We start from the raw sequence: 25,876 nt of genomic DNA, 5'->3' as shown, positions 1-25,876 counted from the left end.
TCTTGAGACTCATTTTCAGTTGAGAATCTTCCTTCCTCTCTGAGTTAAATGGTTGGGCATTGATTGAAAAGTGAACTGCTGCACATGGGGATAATTTGAGAGTGCCTGTTCAAATTTTGGTGTTTCGCTTTTGTCTTGATTACAGCATGAGTTAGAGGTACAGATTTGGGTATTTGAGAAACAGGACTAAGCCCTCAGGGGAATATACATAATCATGCTCTGAATGTCTCAGATCAACTCTGTATGAATTTGGAAGAGTTTACATAATGCATTTAATTGGCCTATAACAGGCATAAAAAAAATCTCTTTGTGATTTTATGTAAATTTAGTTTTAAAAACTCCCTAAATGCATGTTTTCACAGTAGAGTCCCAGTTTATTGTACAGATTCCCATAAAACTCTCCAAGAGTATTTTCCTCCCCGCCCTCCCCCCCCAATACACCCAAGATTCATTCAGACACAGTTGCTAYCTTCCAGGTGAGGTAAGAAATGTTGGATTCACTTTTGAGTGAAGACCTGAAGTATTCTTATCTGTTCCTGTGCATCGACCCKGTGCTAGAAACTGCCTATGTCTTTAGTAATTTATTTATATGAAAGCATTTCTCAAACCCCATTAGTATTTGTCGTAGCAATGCAGCTGTTAAGAGCTGCAGTTTGCCGAGAAAGTTGGCTGTATGTATTGCTTGAGCTCTCCTGTTAGTTTTAGATGACTAACTTCCAATATGTAAGGAAGCTAAAAAGCCATTAGATTCRGATTTAATGTTAGTATTCAAACCTGTCAAAATTCAGGTATGATTCACTGAGCTGGGCTCCACCTCACATTCCACTGCTTTAGCACCTGATCGCTGCCACTGCTGCAAGTGCCGTGGCTCTTCTCRCACGTTGTGACCCTCTGACCAGTGGAGGACAGAGAGGGGCTTTGGGGAGGTCTCAGTCCTGAGTGCTCAGGACCCCAGTCRTCTCACATCCCTGACTGCAGCCCGGCAGCATGGCTCATCTCTGTCACATTGAGTGATGCTGCTYGTTCGATAACCAGTAAGCAAGGAGTCTACTCTCTGTTGACTTCAGAAGTGTATTTCTTCCATACAAAATTGCTTTTATTTTCATAACATGTCRTGCCATAAGGATTGCGTACAGTTGCACTTGGGCGTTCAGATAGTACATGAGAGCAATACTTGCTATTAGGAAGTTTTAGGGGTGAGGGTATACATCTTACCTGGATATCCTCATTGGAGAAATAACTTTATCACAAAAAGTCCACATGGAAGTGGAAGTAAACTTCAATTCAGTTCACAGATTTGTCCTAAACAGGCTTCTTAATAAAGCTCATGTCCTGCCTTTTTGAGTACTACAGGCTTCCTTGTTAGGGATCAAATGCAGTTTAATCAGGATTTCCTGGACAACCAAGAGTATATAAAACAAGGCTAAGCTGGTCRTTTCTTTCCATTTCCTTATTCATAGTTCCCAGTTCCCTATTTGCAGGCTGCAGTTTATTACTTCTAGATTGAAACTGTGAATATTTAACCTCAGCCTGACTGAGGTAAGAAAGAGCCAGCTTTGAAGAGCCACAGGCTGAAACTGTAAATAATTAACTCTGGCCCAACTAGGTAAGAAAGAGCCAGTTAATTTCAGTTTGCTGCTCAAAAAAGCTAAATACTGAAATACTGTACATTGTGTGTTTTCTTTCTGAGCCTCAAAAATGATCTAAAGAGATACCCAGAACACAAACAAGCTAATACCTCTTGAACCTCAGGGCCTTCTAGCGAAAGACAACACAAGTGCTTCTTGCTGCAGTTGTAGGTACCAATTTTTATAACAATCCATAAAAGCTACAAAAAGCAAATGGTTTCTTTCTTATTCCAACCATTTCTCAGCTTGCAATATCATACTTCTGTCAAAATTCCATGCAAAATACAGTATTATTCTCATAGGAAGAACACACCCAAGCCTCCACAAAACCTGCATTGCTATTACAACTGTATTTTCACTGTACATAACACACACTTTTATTGTTGAAGAAGAACATATAGTCTTGTACAGACTAAACTACTAGTAGCAGTAGTTAAACTACTGCATCTTGTATGACTGCTTGCATCTTATTTCTCTCTTCATTTAGGTTATCAGAGAGCACAGAGTTATAGCTATTATTAAATGCAGTTTCCTTCTGTCTCATAATCACTGGTTTGGACTTGTTACTAATAATTTGCACTATTATAAAACACATGCTGCCTCAAGCAAGGACATTTACAAAAGGTTACATTCATCGCAAAATGTTTTGAAAGACTCATAAAAAGTGTTTGGAGTTAACACAGCTTATCACACAGATACAATCAAATTAAAACATCTGTTGTGTGTAATCATCCATCAGAAGGATGCAATCAGCTGTTATCAACTCCTGCATACATCAGAGGAAACAAGAATAATGTTATCTTCAAGTTTTATCTTAACAATGCTTTCTGTACAAATCTCCTGAATGACACTTAGCAAAATGAAGTTTTGAAATATTATTCAAATTAGCACCAGACTCTCAGAGCACCACTGTTCACATGCTCTCTGACTTTTATACAAATCAACCATTTTTAAGGTTCACTGAACTGGTTTGATCTGTGTTTACTGTGTATGCACAAATACCCCCAACAGTGAAAGCAGTACTGAAGCATCRGGAGAGAGATCTTCCTCTCAATGCTGCCAGAAGCAGGAAGTACCATTAATCTCGCCACATAACCTTTCTAGATGAAGGATCCTTTCTCATATTGCAAATGCAGAGGATTTGGGGAGAATGTTATGTTGTTCTCTTCAGTTTCTCATACTTCTCACAATGGTATCTGAGCTGGGGGAGAAACTTGAACGTTTCCATGAGCATGATCTATCTTCCTTGTTTTCTCTTTTACATGTAAAAGGAACTAGCAAAACTAATTCTAGCTGCAATAACATTTTAAAAAGACATTGAATCATATAATTGCAGAAATGTTTGGGAGATAATTTAAGTTGCTCAAAAATATGGTTACTCAGTGGAACTTTTCTCCGCTACCATGTAATCTGCAATTTGTACTTTTTATCATCATCAAAGCTTGTTATTTTAGGCTCTTCATTAGAAAGAATTCGAACACTGGATGCCAAGCCTCAGAAAATCTCCAAAGCTATCAAAGAACCCAAGTAATACAAGACAGAGGCCTTTTTGTTTAATTTTCCCACTGGAACAAAAAGGAGTTGTGAATCAATGGTAGAGTATATCCCTAAATCTAATCTGAAAGCATCCCAATACTTCAACCGCAAAGTCCAGAACTGGGGAAAGCACGCTCCCACCCTACAGTGCAGAAGATCACGTCTGTGCTATTCAGGAATGCAGTACACTGATGATGTTAAACTGACTCATTTGACGAGGATCTTTAAACAAATTTATTTGCAACAGCACAGCTGTTCCCCTCAGGAAGGAAATGCATGTGCCTATAATTTTTATCTGCAAGGCAACTTTATGATCTGTGGTCACAGGAGGTGGCTACTGTGCTTTACAGGTCAGAACCATGCAGTACTAGGGAATTCAGATTGCCTTGGGAACTGGATATTGTTGCAGCAGAGCTGGAAGCTGACCCTGGAATGAATGGGCTAATTGTAGCTTGCAAATAACTCAGCTAATGTCATCCACCTTTGCTACTTTTTTTTCTTGTGACCAAACTCATCGCACGTCTAGGCCCAATTCTCAGGCTGTGCAAACACATCTCCCAGCTGGGAGTGACAAAATGCTCTCCACACAGTCCTGCCAGCTGGGAATATTGGGCAGGCATTTCCACTTCCAGCTCAGGCCAGATTAGCTGAGCTGCCTTCAACAGTTTCAAGCCTTGGCCAGAGCTGATTGTTACRGGGCTTTGCAAATTAGACAGTGCTCTTCTGAAACTTCCAATAGGCCCAAAGGATAGTGACTCGGTCTGGTGGATGGAGACAAGACCTGGGACATCAATGACTTCTGCAGGGACCTGGGAGAGGTCAGTAATACTCAGTCAGTAATATTCAAGGCTCTCTGCATCACTATAACAATATAGGGGGCATTAGAGCAGGCTTTACTGCAATTTACACCCATTTTATTACTCTTCTACAATACCATACTGTTATAAATTGTCCATAATGTAATGAGAATTAGGCGCTTTGTACTTAACGAAGGAAACTTGATTGACTCCACTGATTAGAGAAATAACACTATCCATTTTCTGTCAGTGTGGCATTTCTGGAGTGTCAGTTCCCTAGGCTCTGTGTTTCTATGTCTAGGTACTGAGTGCAACTGGGGAACAGATGAAAGATACCTGTTTAAATTCAGTCTTCCATACAGAGATGCATAAGATTTTCCTGCCTGGCTTTGCCCCCATTGGTAATTATCCTGTCTAGTACAACCCGAGGCGCAACTGATACTGATGAGGGATGAGAGTCTGAGTGAGTATTTGTTGCATCTTCAAATGCTTTCAAGCATAGATAAGTACACATCTTGTTCAGTGCTACAACAGTTTAATCTCTGAATCATGCAGGAGTTGGAGCCCTTCTGTCCTGAGGGATTGCTGCCCCTCTACTCTGGAAACTGCTTAGAAATTGAGAGTTTGAAGGCTTTGAACAAAATCCATGGTGGGGTAAACGGCAGCAAGGCAAGGGGGTGGGATGTGGAACAGGAAAGGGCAGTGATGCTGATGAGGAAATGAGCAGATCTTGTTGAAGTCACACTGAGTTTTCTAAAGAGCTTTGGTAATATATGCTATTTGATGCACATTTTGCTTACTACAAATACAGGCCTATTTTTAAACTCTCTTTTTGATTTTTTTATTGTGATTCAAAAATAGGACAGGATTGAAAAATCAGCTTCAGTAATCTCCATCACAAATTAAAAGTACAGCTGTCTGCAGGACATTGCTCTTGTGTGACTTCCTTTCATGCCTTCCATTTAATGGTCATGCTGTCCTGAATTGACATCTCTTTTTCTTCATTTTGCTGCCTTTTTTGACTCTTTTCATTGGGTTCCTTTTCCTCACTTCTCCAGTTCCCTAATTTTTCTTTCCTTCTTTTCTTTCAGTTTCTTTATTCTATGTGTTTTATTCTATCATGACTTTTCCTCTGGATGTCCATTAGAGCTTGTTATTTTAAAAATCAATCCTTTTTTTTTAACCTCTTTGCAATTACTGCTGTTTCAAACTATGATTCTGTTACAGAGATTTAACAAGCTGCTTCTCCAAAAGTGTGTCTGTGCATTTGTGTGTGCATGGTAATGTTTCATTCAGAAGTAATTCCAGACTCTAGTAACTAGCAGCAACCACATTCAATTAATTTATCAATGATAAAACTTTTGACTCTCACACAGTTTCTTTTAGTCATAGCCCTGTGGCACTGTGAAAGGGCACTGTGAAATGATAGTAGCATAATACACTTTATGGCTTTCTTATTTCCCTATTGAACACTGTGATCACAGTCCAGACTGGTTCCTTTTCCACTACCTCCTTCAACAATTTCTTCCAGCTGTGAAGATAGATGTGCTGAGAAGCTGATATGTAATAGCTCACAAAAAGCTGTGATACTGAGATACACGTTTTCTACCAGTGTAATCATATATATGTGCGTGTGGTGTTTGCATGGTATCACTGAACTGAGGTTTACATTGCAGAATGAGCCTGACATCCTCTGCAAAATTTATTTCCACTTTTCTCTGGTCTGCCCGCAAAGGCTGAATTTAGCAATATGACTGGAAGTATAGGCTAGATCCTGTTTTCACTGCAAAAAGCTGCTTAATTTGCAGCAAGGACACAATCTGACTCATATGGATGCTGAYCATCCTCCAAAGTTCTGCCACAGTTGCCCTGGCTGGCAGATCTAGCACTGCTCCCTGGGACCAGTGTCAGCTCAGCCCAGAGATGTCCTCCCAGATGTGCTTGAGATGCTCTTCCCCAGGGATGACAAAGCTAGATGAGGCCAACCAGCRTCTGGGTTACCAAAGCCTAGGCTGACTGCAGTGAAGATGTATCCTCCATGTAACTAATTTGGAAGCTAAAACACCAGCCTTGTACCATAACACAGAACTGCAGCAAGATGTTTTTGGCCCCAGAGCACCTCCTTCCTGTCCTGCCTTCCCCTCTGCTATCAGCGCTTTCTCTTACTGGCTCCTTCCAGTCCCTGAGTCCTCTCAATCAGCCTTCCCCCTGTTTTCCTGGCCTCTCTGAGTTCCTGCCAGCTGCCACCGCCCGCTTTGCCCCATGAGTCCGCTGTCCGGCTGCCACGGCAGCTGGCAGGGGTTTGACATACTTGCCGTGGGTTGCTGTGCCCTTCAAAGGAATGCCCTGCTCAGCCCAAATTGCTTGTCCTCTAAGGCTCTCACGTAAGCTTTTACACAGTATTTCTCTTACAGTTTCTTAAAACCGATAAAGATTAAAGAAAAAAGAAATCTAAAGCATCTCTTAAGTCATTGTTTAATTTCTTTCTTTACTTAACTGCAGCAGACAAGAGAATTTAAAAGGTAAACATGATTTTCAGCACTGAATTGCTTTTAATACTGCAGTTAAAGCTTTTGGGTGCCATAGTCATGTAATCATTGACAGGAGGCTTTTTATCGCTGCCTTTCAACACCCAGAAGTGTGGACCAAGTGCAGTCTTGGACTCTTTAAGGACTTGGATATCTCGCTGCTGATTATTGATTGRTTTTGACGTTGTTCATCCTCCTGGGCGGCGGCGAGAACAACGAGAAACTGGCAAMGGACTAATTTCCACGGACAGCTCAAGTATTATTCCTTCCCTTCCCCACACCATGCCAGACATGGCTGCCAGCCCAATCTCGCCACACACAGCCTCCGCAAGGCTTCAGCTGCACCGAACAGCCCCCGAAAGTCCCAGCTCCCACCACGTGCCGTGAGAGATGGTGCCAGCTTCAGCTGTATTGCGTGACGCAGCTGGGAAGTGCAGCCAAGCTCCATTGCCTTCCTGCTTTCTGCTTGCTGCCCACCTACYTCGTGGCAAAGGAAGCCGTATTTTTGCAGGGAGTTTGTGGCAAACCGGAAGGCAGGTAGCTCATTGAGGTGATTCCTGGAGCAAGGTGACACATTGCCCGTTCCACGCAGGCGTGCAGACCTTCACCTCACTGAACTGCAGTTGCGGTAAGTAGTAGTAACACACCTAATAACCTTCCATTGGAAGTAAGAGCTGGAGGTAACCACTAGAGGGACATGACTTGTCGGCACTGAAGCCAAATAAAGGCTGATTTTTGCAAATATATATATATGTATATATATTTGCATTGGAATAAACCACTTGAAGCTATGAATTATTGCTGCATCATGCATGCCTGTGTGTCTCCCTGGGGAGCCCTAAGAGCTTCCTAAGAGTCAGCGGAAACCCAGTGATTCTCATAGACTAACAAATGCACTGCTCCCTGTGAAGCGCTCTAAGATCCTCTACTGGAATGCATGGTGGAAAAAGAGACCCAAGGGAAGCACAATTAAGTTTCTTTTCTCATGAGTGATCATTAGGCCTCCAAAAAAAGATAGACCCTTCGTGTGCAGCATCGATCAGAATTTTAAACAAAGAGGTATTTCCATTCTGAATTCTGTTGTTGACTTTTGTGTAGGGGGCACATGAAAGGACAAGATGGAGGATAACTTCTCTGTGTGGACTTGGTTTTCTCATGTGCACTATCAAAGCAGTAACTCTTACCATCAAAGCAGTAATTTCTATCACACAATGTGGATGAGGCATATTCATTACGGTATAGAAGACATGTTTTACTTCCTAGGTGGAAAGCATCATAAATGAACTATATACTTCACCACTCTAGTATGTGTTTTCTAGATGGTCTTCCAGGTGCAAACATCACTCTCTCTRCAGAGTTGATGACTCCTAAGCAAACATCTGCAGTATCAAACATGATTCATTTGGGGCATGTTAACGTCATCATCTATTTGTAATTCAACTGGTCCCAATCATAGACCRGCAGTGTGAGCTTTCAGGTGTGAAGGAGAGGTGACAACTGAGAACTGGCAGGTGCTGAGAGGGTGCACAAGCTGATATGCGATAAGCAGGAACAAGTATGAACTGATATTTCAAAGCTGTAAGAAGCTGCTTTGCAGAAGCTGCATTTCCAGCTCTAGACACAAACGAGGTGTTATTTTGCAGCAGCCACACACTAACCTTGTGCTGTTGTGCTACAAAGGACACACACCGCTTTCTGCTGTTTCAAACCAGTTTACCACAGACACCTCCTCATGAGCTCACCCATGTCATGTTGACACCATTGTACACAGATAGCTAGTCTATTCAGAGCASAGAGTTGGCTGGGGGCTTTCTGTCTGGTTTTGCAGCAGGCAGCCGTATCTGGCCTTCACCTACACCATTTTAGGAGATGGGTCCCATGTTGTAAAGTCTGAATCTGGATCCAAACACAATTTTCTTCAACATTCATAGATCTCATCCTCATGCTCCGTTCAGATCAGAGCTCAACTCCAAAGTTTGTGTTCCAATTAAAACTTCCTCAAAGCTTTGGGGTCTTCGACTGCAGTTTTGGTTTATCTTAATTTCCAGCTTTTTTTTGGAAAATCCTTATGCCTAAAAAATTTAAGGACTGATCTTTCTTCCACTGAGGTCAGTAGAGTCTTGCTTTCTTGACATTGGCTTCAGAAAAGCATTTAGAGCATAAAAAGATAAGACTAAGGACAACAGGAATTTTTAAGAATCTGCCTACACGCCTAACTTTTAATTGCCAGTTAGACACCTTAGGTCTGTAGAAATCTCCATTTGTGATCATTATTTTATTTCATTAGATGCATGGCAGACTCTATTTATTATTAACTCWCCATACATGTCCCAGAAGACAGCCTTGTTTGGTTTGACCTTATAAATTCAAATCATGACTTCTGAGGCAGTGGGTTATTTCCTCCCAGAGATGTAGCACTGACACAGGATAACAGACTAGAGTGGAGAGGTTTTGCATCTAGCTGTACACTGGAGTGGGTTTTGGAAAGAATCTTGCTCTAGGATTGGGAAGGTTTCTAAAGCATATGTTATTAGTTATTATTTTGCTGTTTGTAACAAAATTAAATTGAATGAGTCGCGCTCACTGAGCAGCACAGAAACAGCAGTTGGCTTGAAATGAAATGAGCTGAAGTTGAACTCGCTTAGTTTCAGATACATGTTAAGCAACTTCCTGGTAAAAGTGTGATAGAGATTATTTGTATAAACAGCTGTTTCTCCAGTCATGTAGAAAGAAACATTGTTAGTGGAGGTGGATGGGTGCAGTCCCCGCTTTTTAAGCAATGTCTTCTCAGTGACCTCTGCTTACTAACCTAGAACTCCTCCATGACACCGTATGGTGCTCCTGGACTGTCCTCAGCCTCTGAAATATGCCAGTGGTTTTTGTTCAGAGACCGTGTGACACTTCTTTGTGTTGGATGAAGTAAATCTGCATATATCTGAATTTCATTTCAGAGGCCCCATAATGATAGCTGGTTTTATAAGTGCTTAGAAAAGCAGCAAGAGCACAAGAGACCCTATCAGACTTTAAATATCAGATCAGAGACCTAGAAAATATCTGCAGCTGCAGCAGCACCTGTTACATCAAGATACTATGCATGTAGGTTGCCTGTGAAAGGAAGGAAAGAGGAAGTTCACGTGGTTACTTATGGTCACTTCTCAGCTCTATTATTTCTCCTACTATGTAAGTATAAGCAAGATATTTAAGGTTTAAATGCATAAAAAATATTTCTGCGAGTAATAAGCTACTAAGCACCCTTKTCTATGGAAAATAAGACATGTTGAACACTTTCACATTTATGAAGGGGGCAGTTTCACAGCACAACAGTGCTGTATGCTCACTATTACTAATGTGAGATACTTGCCAGCAATTAGGAAGCATCAGTGAAGCACCTGGATAAGGTGAAGTCCTTTGTTGCCAAGATTATGCTTTTACGTCTTTCCACATACCAGCTTTACCATGAGCAGAAGTTTCATAGCACTGTGCCATGGTGAAATGCTTCAGGCTTTTATCCAGAAAATTTCACTACAGTAGTACTGTAGCTTCACTATAGTGCATCCACAYGTAGCAAAAATATTTACCACACTGCATGAGGACTCTCTTCGCCATTCAGAGGACTAACATACTTACTACATAGCTGCAGTAGTCCTTAATTAAGGGAAGAACTGGATTCTGTGATGGTGGGTTGTTCCCTTCAGAGAAACAGCAGCGTACCCCTGTGCATCCTTTCTACAGCAGCCCTGTGGGCAAGCTCTACAGAACAGCCCTCAACACCAGAGGCTGGAGGGAGGGGTCTCTTCCCAGTCAGTGAAATTTGCACTTCAGTTGTRCATTGCCTTCTCTAGGCAAGTTAGTGTCTCTACATCTTCCATCAGCTTATTCAAGCTGATGGCAATGTGGAGGTATATGTATGCACATAATTCATTGAAAAATCATTCACCGCCTTAAAATTAGAAAAGAAAAAAAAACAGATTTCAAAGTTCTGTAAGTTGCCAGGATATTTGGGAGCAAGCTGATATTTGGAGCTTATTTTTCCCTTTCACAAACCACACCTTGTCTTGCCTTTTACATCACATGTCTTTTCTTTCCTGTAGAGTACTGCCCAAGTATGCTTTAAAATTTTTAGTACATCATTTCTCTCAGTCAAATAAGTTCAGTCAAAATAATCTGCAATGGAATTGTTTTAATTAGGGAGAGAATTGTTAGAGGGAACGCCAAGGGAAATGAGAAAAAAGGTCCCACTCCCTTTTAACCGAGTGGAAAGATGTTCTTGGAGAGTTATGTGCTGAGATCCATTTGTAGCATAATGTTTTGGCACTGCGCAATATTTTGTTTGATTGCTGTGGCAGCAGACTTACCTACAATGGTTTCACGGAGAGATTAAAGCCAGGAGAGCAAATTTTACTGGTGAGAATTAGCAAGAGATGGTTCACCAGTGGCAATAAGTGGTTCTTCAAGAACTACCAACTTAAACATACAAATCAGCAGAGCCAGCAACAGTACTTGCAATGGTGCCATATGGCCTTCCTTTGGAGGACAAGAGAGGAGCATCACAGGTATGGCACAAAAACGACTCGTTCAGATGAAGTGTTACAGAAATACATTGTTTAAAACTGACTAATATTTGTAATGAAGTTAGTATTCAAGCTCAAGTTTACAACTTGGTTAGCACAGTTAGTGGAACAAGTGATTGGGTCTCTGAACTCTGGCAAAAAATAAAATATGGRTACTCAGATTCAAAGATACTCAACCTCTCTCCTTGAAAACCATGCTTGTCTCAAAAAAAAAGAGGTTCTTAAATTGTAATCAAAACCAAATAGTTGAAAGCAGGGTATTAAAAAAGAGATCTGCTAGTTTGTTTGACTTGCTAATGTCAATCTACATTGGATAATCAGGATTCAGTGTGAATCTTTCTGGAGAGAGTGAGGGGGTTGGTGTTCTTTAAGCTTGACTGGCAAGGCATGGCTTCAATGTCCTTTAAATAGCCTTCTTCCAGGGACTGTAACTATTTTACTGTTATTTCCTGTGGGAGATTTTATAATTTCTAATCTTGGTGATCCTGGGTTACTGAAGCCTTACTGGACAGCAAGAATTCTCTTGCTGGGAGTTTAAGCAATTCATGTCGCTTGGCTGATCAGGAATGCTGTTTTTCTTCAGTGTGAACAACAGCCATTGGATACATGTATTCATTTTTTCTGACACCCCAGAGAAACAACTCCTTCATGTTGCTGTCCCTCATAGAAAGGAAAGCAGGGAAGAAGCAATTATAGCACATTTCCCTGATCTGAGGAAGTTGCCCAAGAAAAGCACTTTGTGATTTCCCTAAGAGGATCTATTGAATTAACCAGCTTAATTCCACATTCCCTGGGGAGAGCCCTTGATCCATGACACTGGAAAGGATTGAGACTTAGTAAAGAAAAGGAAGAGTATTTCATTCCCCAGGCATCCTTCATAAAAATCTTCTTTCATAAAAATCTTTAAAAAATATTTAGAATATTCTCAGGGCTTCCTCTTCCTTTTGCACAYCCCCTTTTGCCACTAATGTGTCAGAATGGAGGAATTAACAAAATCAGAAAAAAAAATAAAGCATAATTTCAGGCCACCTTGAAGAAATTACTCAAGATTTTGAATGAAAAAAAACAATATTTAAAATAATGCAACTTCTTAATGAAAGCAAGCATACAATTGAATCTTCTTCATTAAGCTTTCAAGTTTTAAAAGCAACGGCAATAACTATGGTGACTATTTGATTACTATTCTGCTATAAAAAATACAGCAGCTTTTCTGGTAGTGTTCAAAAGATTAGTCAGAACCACTGGAGATGGAAAGAATGACACAGGTAACTAAACAACTTGCTACATTACTTTGATTGTTTTCTTAACTTATTTTTCTTGTTGATGTTTTTCATATCCAACAAAAGTGATTGTATGTAAATGAAAAGGTATAGCTAATGACTAGATCTGAAGAGCTTACAAAGCACTGGAACTGAGATAGTTTCCCATCCGCAGAGCCTGAAGAATAGTGGCATTTCCTTGTTCTCAGCAGAGGCTTCTCATTAATTATTAGTGTTCACTGTTSCACAGACATGCAAACAAGATCAAGGTATAGGTGTGAGCTACCTTACAAAAACATTCAACGGAAGTACAGCTGTCATCCTAAAAGGCAATAGTCGTAGAAGGCAGGATGAAAGGTGGATGACAGAACAACATGTCCACAGCCATACATTAGCTTTAATGTAGCAACATCTAAAGTCTCCACAGAAGGACAGTGGRAAGGTAGGGAGGAGGAAGAAGGGAAGCCCCCTATGCTCTATGCTAAGCAAAATAAAAAACTAAAACCAGTTATTTGAGATAACCAATATCATCCCTCCATGAACACTGTTGGATAACTTTACACCTGGCTTTCCATGAACACTATTAGATACCTTTAATCCTGGCTCATGTTGTTTTAGTCTAATTAAAGGTAGAAAGTCGCCTTCAAAAATAGATCGACAGGGGCACCTATAAGAGGTGAATTAATGGAGACTGAGAAGTCTCCATTAATCACTTCTTACAGAGAAAATACCAGGAAAAAGATTCATAACCAATGGCCAGAAGCTTAAAACAGATACCATGGAAATTAATTGTTTTTTTTTTCTTTCTTTTTTTTTAAATTGTGAGGTTGATTATCACTGGACATACTGTTGAGGGCCACAGTAGATTCTACATTTCTTACTGTCTTCAAATTGAGAAGATATGTCCTTATAAAACACAAATTATTGGAGTCAGTCAGAATAGAAAAATATGGCTCAGATTAAATCTTCCACTAGTCCTTTCTGGCCATAAACTTCAGGAATCTCTGAAAGAGTGTGAGAATAGGAGGCAAAGTGTGGGAGAGAGCTCTGGTTGTGGAAATGCCTACCAGTGTAAAGCTTTCCTACTACTTCTCATTGGCTGAGGGCTCAGGGCAGCACACTCTTCCTCCTCTAATCCATGGCTATTAGGAAGGTGAGAGTCATTAGCTTTCTTGTTTTAGACTAATCTTTCCTCTTCTCTGAGCTTCTCTGATCTCTTCCTAGGCTCTTCTTACTTATTCAGATTTGGATTTCACAAAGGACCAGAGGTCCTTTTTCTGATCTCCAGAGGTCCCTTCCAACCTTACTGAYTCTATGATTCTATGACCAGTGATGGCTGCAGCCTCATGGGGTCTGCCCTGAAACCTTCAGTCTAGCATGGAAGTAGAAATTCATGCTGAGGCATTTCTGTGAACTTTATTAATTAGCCTCACAGCAAATGTCTTATCTAAACTCTTTGGGGTACCCATTCTTCCCAACAATAATCTCTGTGAACTGAAAAATGATTCCCTCCATAAATGGCTCCCYCAAGTATTATCTGAGCCTACCTGGCCTATCTACCCAATTTTTCTACCACAGTGGCAGATTTGAATTATTATTTCTCCTTTTTGGTTCAGTTGTGACATAAATGAARTAGAGAAGATTCTTCATTTAAATTGCTAACGTTAGTATCTGCTGTGGTAACATGGAAATATAGTTGGCAATTGTCACCTGATTGTATAAACCGCTGAATGCACAGCACCAAAAGACAGGCTCTGCTCTGAAAACATTGTCAGTCRTATGTAAATACTCACATATTTTCTACAGGCCTTTACTTGGTCTACTTTGTAGACTATTTGCATGCATCAGATGCTGAGTTTAGGCTGTTAGGTTGCCCCAAAGCATAACGAGGTTTTCTTTTGCCAATATACGTCCCCTAGCCAGAAGCAAATGCAGCCAGAATGGTGATGGGAAGGAAAAGTGGAAGGGAAGAGAACTTTACAGCCACTGCTCTCTTGCCTTACGGACAACCCACAACCTGACTGGTGCAAAGTGGCTTTTAATCCTCCTATCCATAGAAACCTGTCTGTTAGCCACAGATTATAGCTGGCTCTCTATTGTATCATGCACTACACTCAGCTCTACCACTCTGTTTCATTCAAACAAGCTCCCTGTTTACCACCTTCTACCTGGTGCTTAAATTGAAGCACATCTCCAAAATCTGGGAGTTTGTTCTATACAGCCAGGTACAACTTTTGGCCATGAGCCTCATAGATCTGCAAGATATTCAACAACAAAAAAGAATGGTGGCAAGCCTGTTTGCACTTGAATGTTGCTTGTAATAGAAATACTGACTCAAGCRTAATTTATACTTTGAAGACCAAGGGCATTTTTTCCATGTAGTTCGATTTACATACTCGTGTATGCATTTTGAAGTCTTGGCCTCTGTGCTGTAGCAGCCTGTGTATCTTTGTTTTCATCTAAGCCCTTTCTGTCAACCTTTACTGCCTTGCTCTTTCAAAGAATAATGTCCATTTTGATGAAGTATTCCTTTCAGTTTAGTTTACTTTTATTCACATTCTTTACTATCATATGAAAACTACCCTCTCTATAGTGGTTTGACCTGTACTCCTTTGGATTTAGTCATTTGTCAAAATAACCCTAAATATTAAACTATTTCAGTGTTTTAGAAGCAAGCTGTAAATATTGTCTCCTTCCACTCTCCTGTGTTTTCATTCTAAATGGAACAGTTGCCTTTCCTTGACTAATTTCAACRTTTTTGTTACCATATCAGAAACACAGTATCTTAACAACCTCAAATAGAGTTTTAAGCAGCAGAGCACATCTCTGTATTTAGGCATTTTGAAACAAATTGTGTTTCTCCACAGATAGCCAAGTGAATAAATTACTTGAACTTGAATTTTGAACTTGAATTACTTGAAGTAACTTGAATTACTTGAATTTTGTCTTTAGGCGGTCTCATCCACAGAACTTCTGAATTCAAATGGTTTCAAAACTTAGCATACTTAAAAACCTTTATGGCCTCCCTTGAGATGAAAGTAACCCTTTACTACTTTAAAGAAYCTAAAGTTGAAAAAACAAGCAATTAAAACTTAAATCCTAAACAGAATGAGGTACTGCCTGAGCACCTTCCACAGGACATCAGAAGCAACAGTGAAGTCTTTAGTTGCCTGTATGGGAATCTTTGCACTAAGCTCTGTGAGGTTAACATTAATGAGATGGGTTTTTTTGGTGGGAGAAAGATGACAGAAAGGAGGATGCAAATAATGAATAGAAAAGCAGCTGTTGGACTGTGTCACTTATGGTAAACAGACCTCCCTCTACCCCAATCACACAGGTAAAATTTTTCATCATTTCATGAAGATGATCAGATTCCAGTGGATCATTCCATAGCAGAGTTACCTTGTCAGGAAGCGCAGATACAGAAAAGCAAAAGCCAAATCACATTTTTTTTCCTGAACTTCCTGATCTAAAGCACATTAGAGGTATGAAGGAACTGAAGTTCCTTCAGTTGCTTTGAAAATGAGGGCCAAGGCTGTAAACAGGGACTGTGAGACAGTGGGAGCCTGCTGAGGGACTTGAGTTTGGACATATTGTGCTGAAGGCACCTCATACCACAGAAAAAGTCAGCAGTCACATTCTRGTCCATTCAGTTTTTGGATTCCTCTCCAGTTACAGATTTTAGGCTAGAAGAGACAAATRCATGAGCCAGTGGGCTGAGATGCCTATCAACAAGGAAAGGACAGAGAAAGGAAAGATACAGAAAGCATTTCTGGAATTTGCTGCAATTTGGTCATCCAAGTCTAGTGAGGAGTCACTTATAACTTTGATGAATGAGGGCTGTACATCTTTGAATAAAGGTGGTGAAAGGGTTTTGGCCAGCTCTTCAAAGAGTTTTTTCTTCCAGCCAGACACACTTTGGACTTATGTGGATTCCTCCTGAGCTGACTTCTCCTCATCTAGATAGTTACTGGGAGGCATTTTGACATGGTAGAAGCAATAGTGTTCACATACCTTGACAGTGGGAGSACAGGAACATGAACAAGACTTGCACTGATGGGAATTTATTGGCAGAGCCTCCTAGTGGAGACCTTCTGTATGACTCCTCATGACACAAAGAGCATCAGCCAAGATACTCTTTTCTTTGGCATAACTATGTCTGTCCTGTGCTGTTGGTGGGGTTTTGACAGTATAGCTGTGCTGGCTACCAGAGCAGATTTTTTTCCACACTTCKGACTGGTTGAATACAGCAAAACTCACTTCAGTGCCCATGAAAGCGATGGGAATCTCCAAGAGTCTGTTAAAAAGTCCCTCAGAGGAATGTATTTGCAAGAATCTGGCCCTGCATTGGGTTGTTAAGTCCTTCTGGAAATACATTCCGTATTTCACAGGCAACTGGAGCTGCTAAAAGGTTGTTCCAACCTACCTGCTGCTCCATACCTAGGTATGACAAAGTTACYGCTAGATGCACTTAGCTATTTATATGATACTGATGAAACCAGTGGATTCTCAGATTGTAAATCTGAAACTGCCATCTGCTCTGTATTCCCACAGAGTGCTTACTATTTTTTAGACTGATTCTGCCTAACACACATTCTTGTTGCCATTGGGGTCAAGAGGAGTTTATTGTTACAGGTGGTCATACAGGTTGTACCTACAGAAGATGGTAAGTTGAGCACCCAGAGTGCTACTTTGATTCATAGTAAATCAAAGAAGCAAAAGCAAGGTTTAAGGACAATGAAATGCATGCTTGCCAGCATTCCCCTGTATGCTACTATTGYTGAGCAGATCTATATGAAATACATATAACAAAATGAAAGATTGTTAAATAAATCCTGTCTTTGCTTTAGCTGAGGATTTGCAAGCTGAAAATAGTGTCCCTTTTGAGTGAAGAAAAATATCCTAGGTTGTACAGATTTCCTTGAACCATTCTGTAACTCAGAGTATTCCCAAACACACAGAGCAAATCACTAAAAATTTGCCCCCAAATCACTACTGTGATTGCTGCCTACTCCTTCACTTTTTTTYGCCCTGCAGTTCACCCGTGTTAAAATTGCCAATCACAGAAGAATATGTTTACTGCTCAAGAAACACCTCATTCTGTAGTGCACTTAAGTAGTATTCGCTGTGAGACTTAGGAGTGTGCTGAGAAAAGCAAGCTGCACGTTCAGTTGTTTGGTGGACTGCAAGTTAGTCAATGGCAGCTGTGGGCTTCCAGCACTGTAGCTTTTCTTTTTGTTTCCTAATACAGCCTGGAACTACTACTATCCTTACTTTATAGGATCTTAAAGACCAATTTAAAACTTAAACCAAAGCTGAGAAATACAACCTTTAATGACAAAGAACTCTCCTTTTATTAATTTATAGCTAGATTTTTCCAAATGCCAGCTAATTTAAACTGGACACTAGAACTATACCATACCAATAATTTCTTTTTCTTAGCGTTTGGCATGTATGTAGACAAGAAAACAAGAGAGACAGAGGGACTAGACAGATGATGAGGACTTAAAAATGTTTGTTAGATTTCCAAAATTCCTTCCCTGGTAAGACTTTGAAATCTCACAGCTGCTGCCCTTTTGCTTGCATGATTATTTCTCCAGCTGTGTGGAAATGCTGCAAAACCATTCTGTGACCTGTCATACAAATTATTTTGACTCAGCCATCAATGACGTAGAAGTTCCTGCTGAATGGTAATGTCCAAGTCTGGTRTTGGATTGGATAAAAAATTATGGTTAATTCTTAAATTGGTATATGTGGAATTGAAGTATTTAAGGTGCTTTTTTCCYCAGAAAAGTTGCACAGTTTATTTATTTAAGTTTTGAAGTTACTTCCTTTATGCTTTAAAGCCCCAGTGGGATAACTTTTACAGCTGTTTGTGGTAGTTAAGAAAAGGGTTAAGAGGGACAATCACTATGCCTTCATTGGAGACTGTTTCTGGCCCTGTACTATGCGCAGGGATAAAAAGTCTGCAGATTAGRAAGAAGAATTTATTTGAACAATAGACTTCAGGGTAGGTACCTAAGTGTCTGAGAAAATGAAATGGGAGGTGATGGAAAAGTGATCCAGGAGAGCTGTGAGGTATAAAACAGTCTGGAAAAGTGCTAGAGAGAACGAATTCCCATTGCTTTATAGAATTTTCCTCTGGCAGTTCTGGCTTCTTCTGCAAAATGTCTCTGTTATCAAAACCCCTGAACAGAAGTGGTTCAGACATTCCTCAGATAGGGCTGACTGACTGCTGGACACCTGGCAAAGCGAGGAGATGCTCAGTGATGTGGGCTGATGACTGATCTGCCAAAGAGTGCCAGTGGTCTGTGGCATGAAGGGGAATGGAGGCAAGCTCACCTCAGCTCCCCACATCACCATGAGAGAACACCAGAACTCTTGGTGACTCTGTTTTCATTCAGATCTTTAATTTTCTTACTTAAACACATCTTGTTTGATAACCAATAGGTTGTTGTGTTAAAAAAAAGGATTCTACTGTCTCACACTTGCCTTTTACTAGCATGTGAGTTGAAAGAGCCAAGCTCCCAGCCTCTCTGGCACTAAATATTTATCAGATCTTGACAGCACTTGACAAAACACTGATTAATCCTTCACAATTACACACAACAAAATATCTGGAAAGAAGCTTAACTCCTTGTTAAGGCAAGTGTTTGTTTGTTATTGTCTTATGATACTGTCCCACAAGATCAGGCAATGACCGACAAATGTTTCTTCTCAGTCACTCTCCAGGGCATAAGCTAATGGTTGGAGAGATCAAGAGGGAATTCTGCCTCACACACAAGTGCAAGAACAACATTATAAACCTGGCTAAGTGCACAGCAGTGTGGAAACTAGGCAAAATCACCTTTGGTAACAGCTTCCCACAGATTTCCCAGCCTGCCTATACAAAGCTGTTGAGGAGARGGTACAGGATTTGGCAAAAGAAATGAGTCCCACTTGAGACTKTCTTTAGAAAGCACCAGTCTAGCCTTTCACAAAAGCTGGTATTGCTTGATTTCTGCTGTCCATAAGAAAGAGCTCCTAAGGGTCACTTATTTGATTATTTACAGTAATACTTGCGAATCTAAGAAAATCCCAGAGTGACTGATTCCAGACTGATAACATACACTCTATGGTTACGTTGGATTCATTTCACAGAAAAACGAAACATTTTCTGTAATTTGTTTCATAATTTGGCATTTAAGGTCAACTATTTACCCTGAAAAGAAAAGAGAAAGGGCAGCCACATTCTTGAATGAATTATACTGAATTCACTGGGATTTCACAAGATACTAATGGGTGCAGAATTAGATTGTCGTCATCATTTTCAAAATCCTATTTGCATGAAGTAGTACTGTACTTCTCAGTTACTGTAGCACTGTACGTCTCAGTTACTTTAGAGACTCTGTGTAGAGTTAGGGTCTAGGGCGCTAAAAACAAAGGTGTCWGAATCTGACCCATGGTGCTCTTGTCCAGTCTTTTAGGCTTGTACCCAAAGCTTCTGACTGGGTTGCATTTTCATTGGAATTGTGTCAACTCTCTTGTAAGAAAAGTAAAAGGAAACAGGGTTATTAGAGAATAGGAAGTGAAAAAACACACACCAGAAAATGAGGATCTAGTGCTAGAAGTTAGCTAAAGTCCTAGATGCATTTCCTTCTGTCAAGACTGCTATGAGAAAGAGAGATAAAAAAAAAGATGTTGGGGTAAGGCAAGATGTGAATGTAAGTGCACCTGTGGTAACTCCTTCTCAGGCTTGTCATTATCCCATGGTAAATAAATGACCATTTACCTCTCTTTTTCCAATATATTTATTTGGCAAATAAGTCACCTGTGGTTTATCAAGAAGGTGAGGCATAGTAACTTACTCATCTTTCCATAACTCTTCAGTATCAGAAGTTTATACTATGTGAAAATTCACAAGGTGAAGAACAGCTGGAGCTTCATAGAAAGCCTATATGCCAGAGAGGCCGTTCCACAGGTTGGTCACTGCCTGCAGACTGTGTATTAGGCAGTGAGGGCGTAAGTCATTTTGCCATGGAAGAGGAAGAGAGGCTAAAAGGAACTAGTTCAGTTACCTAAACACAGTCAACAATTTTAATTTAGATGTCCTAGGGTGTCTAAGACATCTTCATACGAGACACGGCCTGTGAGAGATTGACACATTTCAAGACAGACACCTGAAGGCCAGCTGGGATGCCCTTAGGCATTGAAAAGGCTCAGGATACCTGTGATTAGATGAGTGAATCCCACCCTTAGAGTCAAATGAAGCTGTGAAGGGGATCTGGTGAGCAGAAAGAGGTCCTGAGGTGAAAGGACAAGCCCTATGGAAGATAGCCAGAAGATAGCCACAATAGCCTCTGCTCAAAAACTCAGAGGTTTAAACAGCCTGTTAAAGGGAAGGAAAGAAAAGATGATGGTGAAGATGCAGAGGGGAAAATAGTGGATTTGAGGGAAAAAAAAAGAGAAAAAAAGTTCAGAATATGGAGAGTCTTGAAGCAAAGGGCAAAAAAACAGGCACTAAGTTAGAGGAACATGTCCTGGAAGGGGGATGATATGAAGGGTAAGGAGCATGGAGAGAATGTAGATCAGGTTAAAAGAAACATGTATARTACACCCTGTTCAAAACAGAAAATGTAATGCACTCCATTCTATAAAGCTAGTTTCAAGCACTTCCCAAACAGTTTTCTGTGAACATAATAAATCACTGGTTTCTCCAGTGACACAGAGCATGCTCTGTTAAAACTTTCCCTAATTCTTGCAGAAGATTTCAGAAACCCTCAGTTTCTTTTTGCCATTTTCATACTACAGCTAACATATTCCCAGATAATGCARATAAAAGGACATGAGCCTGATGGCCTTTAGGATGAAAGAATAAACCACGTAAGATGGAAAATAGATAAAAGTATGGACATTTTATTTTTTTCCCCCCGAACTATCCAGTGGATGAWATTCTCCCAGGAATTATCTTTCTGAAGTAAGGGCAATTGCAGTGCTGTAATTAGGGTAGAATGATTACCAGATGGCTCTAATTTTGATTTCTACTATTTTTTATGGTTCATTTTTGTTTGAAAGCTATTATTCACTGGAATGAGCCTGAACAGCTGTAGGCCTTTCTTGGTGATGTGGATTTGGAAATACTATAATTTGAACTGATTAAGTGTGCACATTCCACTTGTCTTTATCTCATTAAGTTTTAACATAACTGTACACACAGGAAAACACACAGATCACATGTGTACTTGAAGGAGACTAACATCTGATAACTAGAGACACCAGGCTTGCCTAGCAGTCACCTGGGATTAATTCCCACATTACACAGTACATATCGGTTTCATAGATCTCATAAAACTAGGATTAAGATTTCAACCCTATATTAAGGTACATGACATATTTTCAGCATGGAACTATTTTAAAAAGGAAAGAGAGAGCAAAGAAAATTTTYTTAGGAGAAAATGTGGTGCACAATTGACACTCAAAACCCTCCTTATCTAGGCAGGCAGGCCGGTATGGTATTTTTCATAATGCTCTATGTCAGCAAATAGCAACCTATCTAAAAAGGTGGAACCAGGATGTATTCTCTTTCCCAAATTAGAAGTTAAAATATGTCCAGTATAAACTCACTAGTCTCCAGGAGATGCTGCCTCTCCAAGAGAGAAGATGCTACTGATGATGGTATCCTAATTTTCTATGACAAAATGGTTTCTAGCTCATTCTAGATATAAACTGAAGCTAGGAAGCACTGCCTTTTAGAAATGAACCTTTTGGGATGCAGCTCCCAGTTCTAAGCCACATGCCATTACAAAATATGTGTCCCACCTATTTTCCTGCTCCACTTGTTGATCTCTGTTGTGGGCTATGGCAGCTCGTGCATTTATTTTTAGTAAACACAAYGAAATAAAGTTTTATTGTGTATTGTATCTCTCACATTTGAATAACAGAAAAAGACAAACTCCTGCTATACYCTGTATTCCTTATGCCATTCTGTCATTTGGTTTGCTGAAGTAGTAGGGACTAGTCAGGTATTAACAGTCTTTGGAGTTTTTACAAATGCCAAGGCTGTTTTGCCTCAGGCCAGAAATTATACAGAAATGTTTTCTTGGTTAAAAAAAAAAAAGGTATATAAAAAAGCCTGATTGAGTGCCGCATATATGGAGGTCAGGCTGCTCTCCAGTGAACTGGATTGAAAAAACTCAAAGCCTCATTTAGCAATGCCCAGCCTGCCTCCCTTGGACTGGGTCAGTTGCCATGGCATCTGAACAGCTCTTTAAAGAGAACCAAAAGCCAATGCAAGCAACATCTGAATCATCACAGTGCCTGACCTAATAAAAAAACTATCGCCTAAAACTAGCACAAGGTGCTCCTCGTTTGTATATTGTTTTAGATGAAGCATACTAGTTTAAGCCAGATGATAACACCACCAAGGCAAGATTGTGCAGTTACCAGTTATGAGTAAAGACATCATTCATTTACCTACAGGGTTTGTCAAAGAATTAGAAGGTGCCTCTGTGTCATAACACCAGGTTTGGAGAAGATGGCAACAAAAGACAAAATAATACATCAACACTCACACAAGCACCTAACAGCTGGAGTAAAAGGACACCTGTTTTGTACTGGGCAAGGTTGCTATTTCAGTTTCACCTTTGCTCTGATGCTTGCCCAAATACACAATCAGGAAGCACAGGTTTACGAGCAAAGACGGAGAAGACAGTGATTGTAACCCCATCATTAGTGCTGCTGTGGCACATTTAACTCACTTGGGTCAGGTGATGGAGAGATGCGTGGTAAGGACCGGGCTGTGTTCACCTCCGAAAGGAGGTGTGAGGTCTCTATTACCTGCCCAATTCTTGGCGTGTGTGGGATCTCATCCAATGCCCAGGTGTACTACAGATTTTACAAGGGAAGAAAAACAGCATGAAAAACAAAGACCAACAGTTTTGTTTCTCAAGCCTCTGATCAGCCTGTCAAATACATTTCCTTTCCAATAACAATAAAAGAGTTTATTGCTTGACTGTGCAATAGTGGGAGCAAAAATTCATGAGCACATGGAGAAATTCCTCCTGAACTTTTAGAGTTACAAAAGACTTTGAATACCATGTTGTATTTCCATGCAAAATACTGGACAACTCCTATTTCAGTGCAACATACTGTATCTTTTCTGGAAGCAACCACGGTTAAACCTTGCTTGTTTTTGAAGAAAGAAAAGGGAGTTTTCTCTTGTAAATTTTAACAGTATCATAGAATTTTTTAAAAAAATCTATATTCATGTATTTGTAACTAGTATGAATATATATATGTCTGTGTATTTATATAGTTTCTAAATGAAAGTGGTAGGAAGTGTTCCTGGGACAACTGCTTATGTTCCAGACTCATGCCTAGTTTTAAAAAGTAGRGAATGGCCACATTCTGCTGCCTATTCTGCTTTGGCTACCTTTCCGGTATATAGAGCTAGATCTGGGTGACCTCATCTGATAAGTAATTCTCTTCTGTCCCCCAAACGCTCCCCCAAAGAAAAAGCTGCTAGCCTCACAGTCAGGGCTAAAGACGGAAAAATGTATCAGATGGGCCCCAAGTYTGCAATCTAACATGTTCATAGTCTTGGACTAAGATATTCACATTAAGTGAAGCAAACACTGCCCATTTGGCYCTGAGATACCCAAGCCATCTGCTGCTCCTGTTAATGTAAAGAGCACACAGTCAGATGCATGCAAGTTCCTTCGGAACATTCTGCCCACTGTAAAAGAAAAAATCTGCCTTTCACATGAAGTCATTTTGCCAGTGTTTTGAATAGTATTTTCCGCATGTTGTTTCTATGAGATCAGCAGTCATGCCCTACTGTTCCACATTATCAGCCTTTTTTTTTTCCACCCTGTGTTTTACATTAGCAAATCAGCCAGCTCTGAGATCATATTACGTAAGTTTTTTTTTTTTTTTTTTTTTTGCAATTTCTAATTAATAGGAAGTGGCTCTCCACTATGGCCCGGAGATGATAAACGGTTTCCTTTCCTCGGTGGCGCGCTGCTCCGCACTGAGAGCCTTGTTCCCGGAGCTGCCCTTTGCAGTGCTGCCAGCCCCACAGCTGCAGAGCCTTTGCAGAGGGACGACCACTCCAGTGACAGGACAACCATGTCATCAGGGGTTTGGTCCTCACCAGCCCAGAGCCTTGCAACAAAGGACTGTTAGCATAAAGTAAACACGTTTGCTGTGCTTAGGATAAACTTTGACCTGTAATTTCCTCTCTGATCTGCAGGTAGGCTCTCCTGCAAGTAGGCTGCATCTCACCTAAACATTAAGCTACTAAAAGATCATGGCCTGAAGTACTGAGCTGGTTACTGAGGCTTCCTCCGTAACCATGTGGAGGACGATTCACCCCATCAAAGTGGATTACTTTTCTCAGAAAGTGCCTTACTTGCCACTGGCTATAGAGGGAACCTAGACAGGCACTAAACTAAACATCTAATTTCCAGATGGCTAAAATGAGATGATATGAATCCTGCCTTTCAYGGGTTGTTGTACCAGCTGAAGCCTAAACTGTGTGCACAAAGGTTTTCCTTAGATTGTAGCCTAAGACATTCAATGCTACTTCTGTTTTCTATTTTGAAGCTGTTGTATGACTTTCCTTTTCCTGTCTCTCTCTTTCTGTTAGTGGAACTGGTAAATAATTTGCAGCAAATCACATACTTCAGTGAAATAGATGTTTTGGAAAAATGATCTGCTGGTACCTTCTGATTTTTCTCAAAAGCATATGACTTTTAAAGTTCAGTGACCACATCATTTGCAGGCAGTGGGGTGAAGATATTCAATATTTTAAATTCAAACAGTGTTTGATAGTCTGGTTTGGATACTTTGACCACAGAGTATTTTTCACGTTCTATGACAAAGTGAATAGAGGTTATTTGCAGTAACTCATTTTGCTCTGCTCAGCACTGGATTAAAAGCATGGCCACAGCCTGTTACCATGACTCAGTTGCATGGCAGTAATTTTGAGCTGAGATGGAATTATTTGAACTGCTGAAACATGATTGCTTGAGAATTTCTGGTCTAAAAATTAGGTTTCATGAACTGAAAATTTTTCTTCTGCAGGTTAATATACACTTAAAATTCATAGTTTCTAAGAATGCTGTTAAAAGATTTGTTTGCTAGAATATTCCAGAAAAAAATAAGAAGAGRACAAGGATATTCTGGAAATATATTCATTACTTTTAGTTGTAAATCAGCATTGAAGCAGTAACAGGTTTTACAAAAACAATAAGAAATGTTGCATCTTCATTACATGCTAGTTCTTCCCAAAGAAAATATGGACAATCACTTAGCTGTCTTTGATATTTCGGATGCTATGTGGGACTGGTCATTTTTTAAGCCTAGTAATTCTTGTTTGCAGATAGAAGCCTGAAGATAATCTCAAATTTTGGCTTGGGAAAAAAATTCTTGAGGCCTGCACTTCTTTTAAAACAAGGCTGGAGYTGCTAGAACTAGGTGGTGTCACACAACGGAATATCATTGCAATGACTGTTATAGTGAGACGCCTTGTTGACCAAGCTCAGGATACAACAGACTATAAGAAAATCTTAGTGTTTT

General features: G+C 40.2%; 1 long non-coding RNA gene across 1 annotated transcript; it reads left to right on the top strand.

Annotated features, from left to right (window-relative positions):
- The first annotated feature begins 6,573 nt into the window (after positions 1-6,573).
- On the top strand, positions 6,574-25,254 carry LOC146591968 (uncharacterized). The gene is made up of 2 exons (XR_014896690.1): positions 6,574-7,117; positions 24,258-25,254. It is a non-coding gene; the product is annotated as an uncharacterized LOC146591968 (long non-coding RNA).
- Positions 25,255-25,876: the final 622 nt, after the last annotated feature.

This window comes from Rhea americana, unplaced genomic scaffold, assembly GCF_003343005.1.
Source record: "Rhea americana isolate MKP2758 unplaced genomic scaffold, rheAme1 scaffold_35, whole genome shotgun sequence".
Classification (NCBI taxonomy): Eukaryota; Metazoa; Chordata; class Aves; order Rheiformes; family Rheidae; genus Rhea; species Rhea americana.
This window is presented reverse-complemented; position numbering and strand designations above follow the sequence as displayed.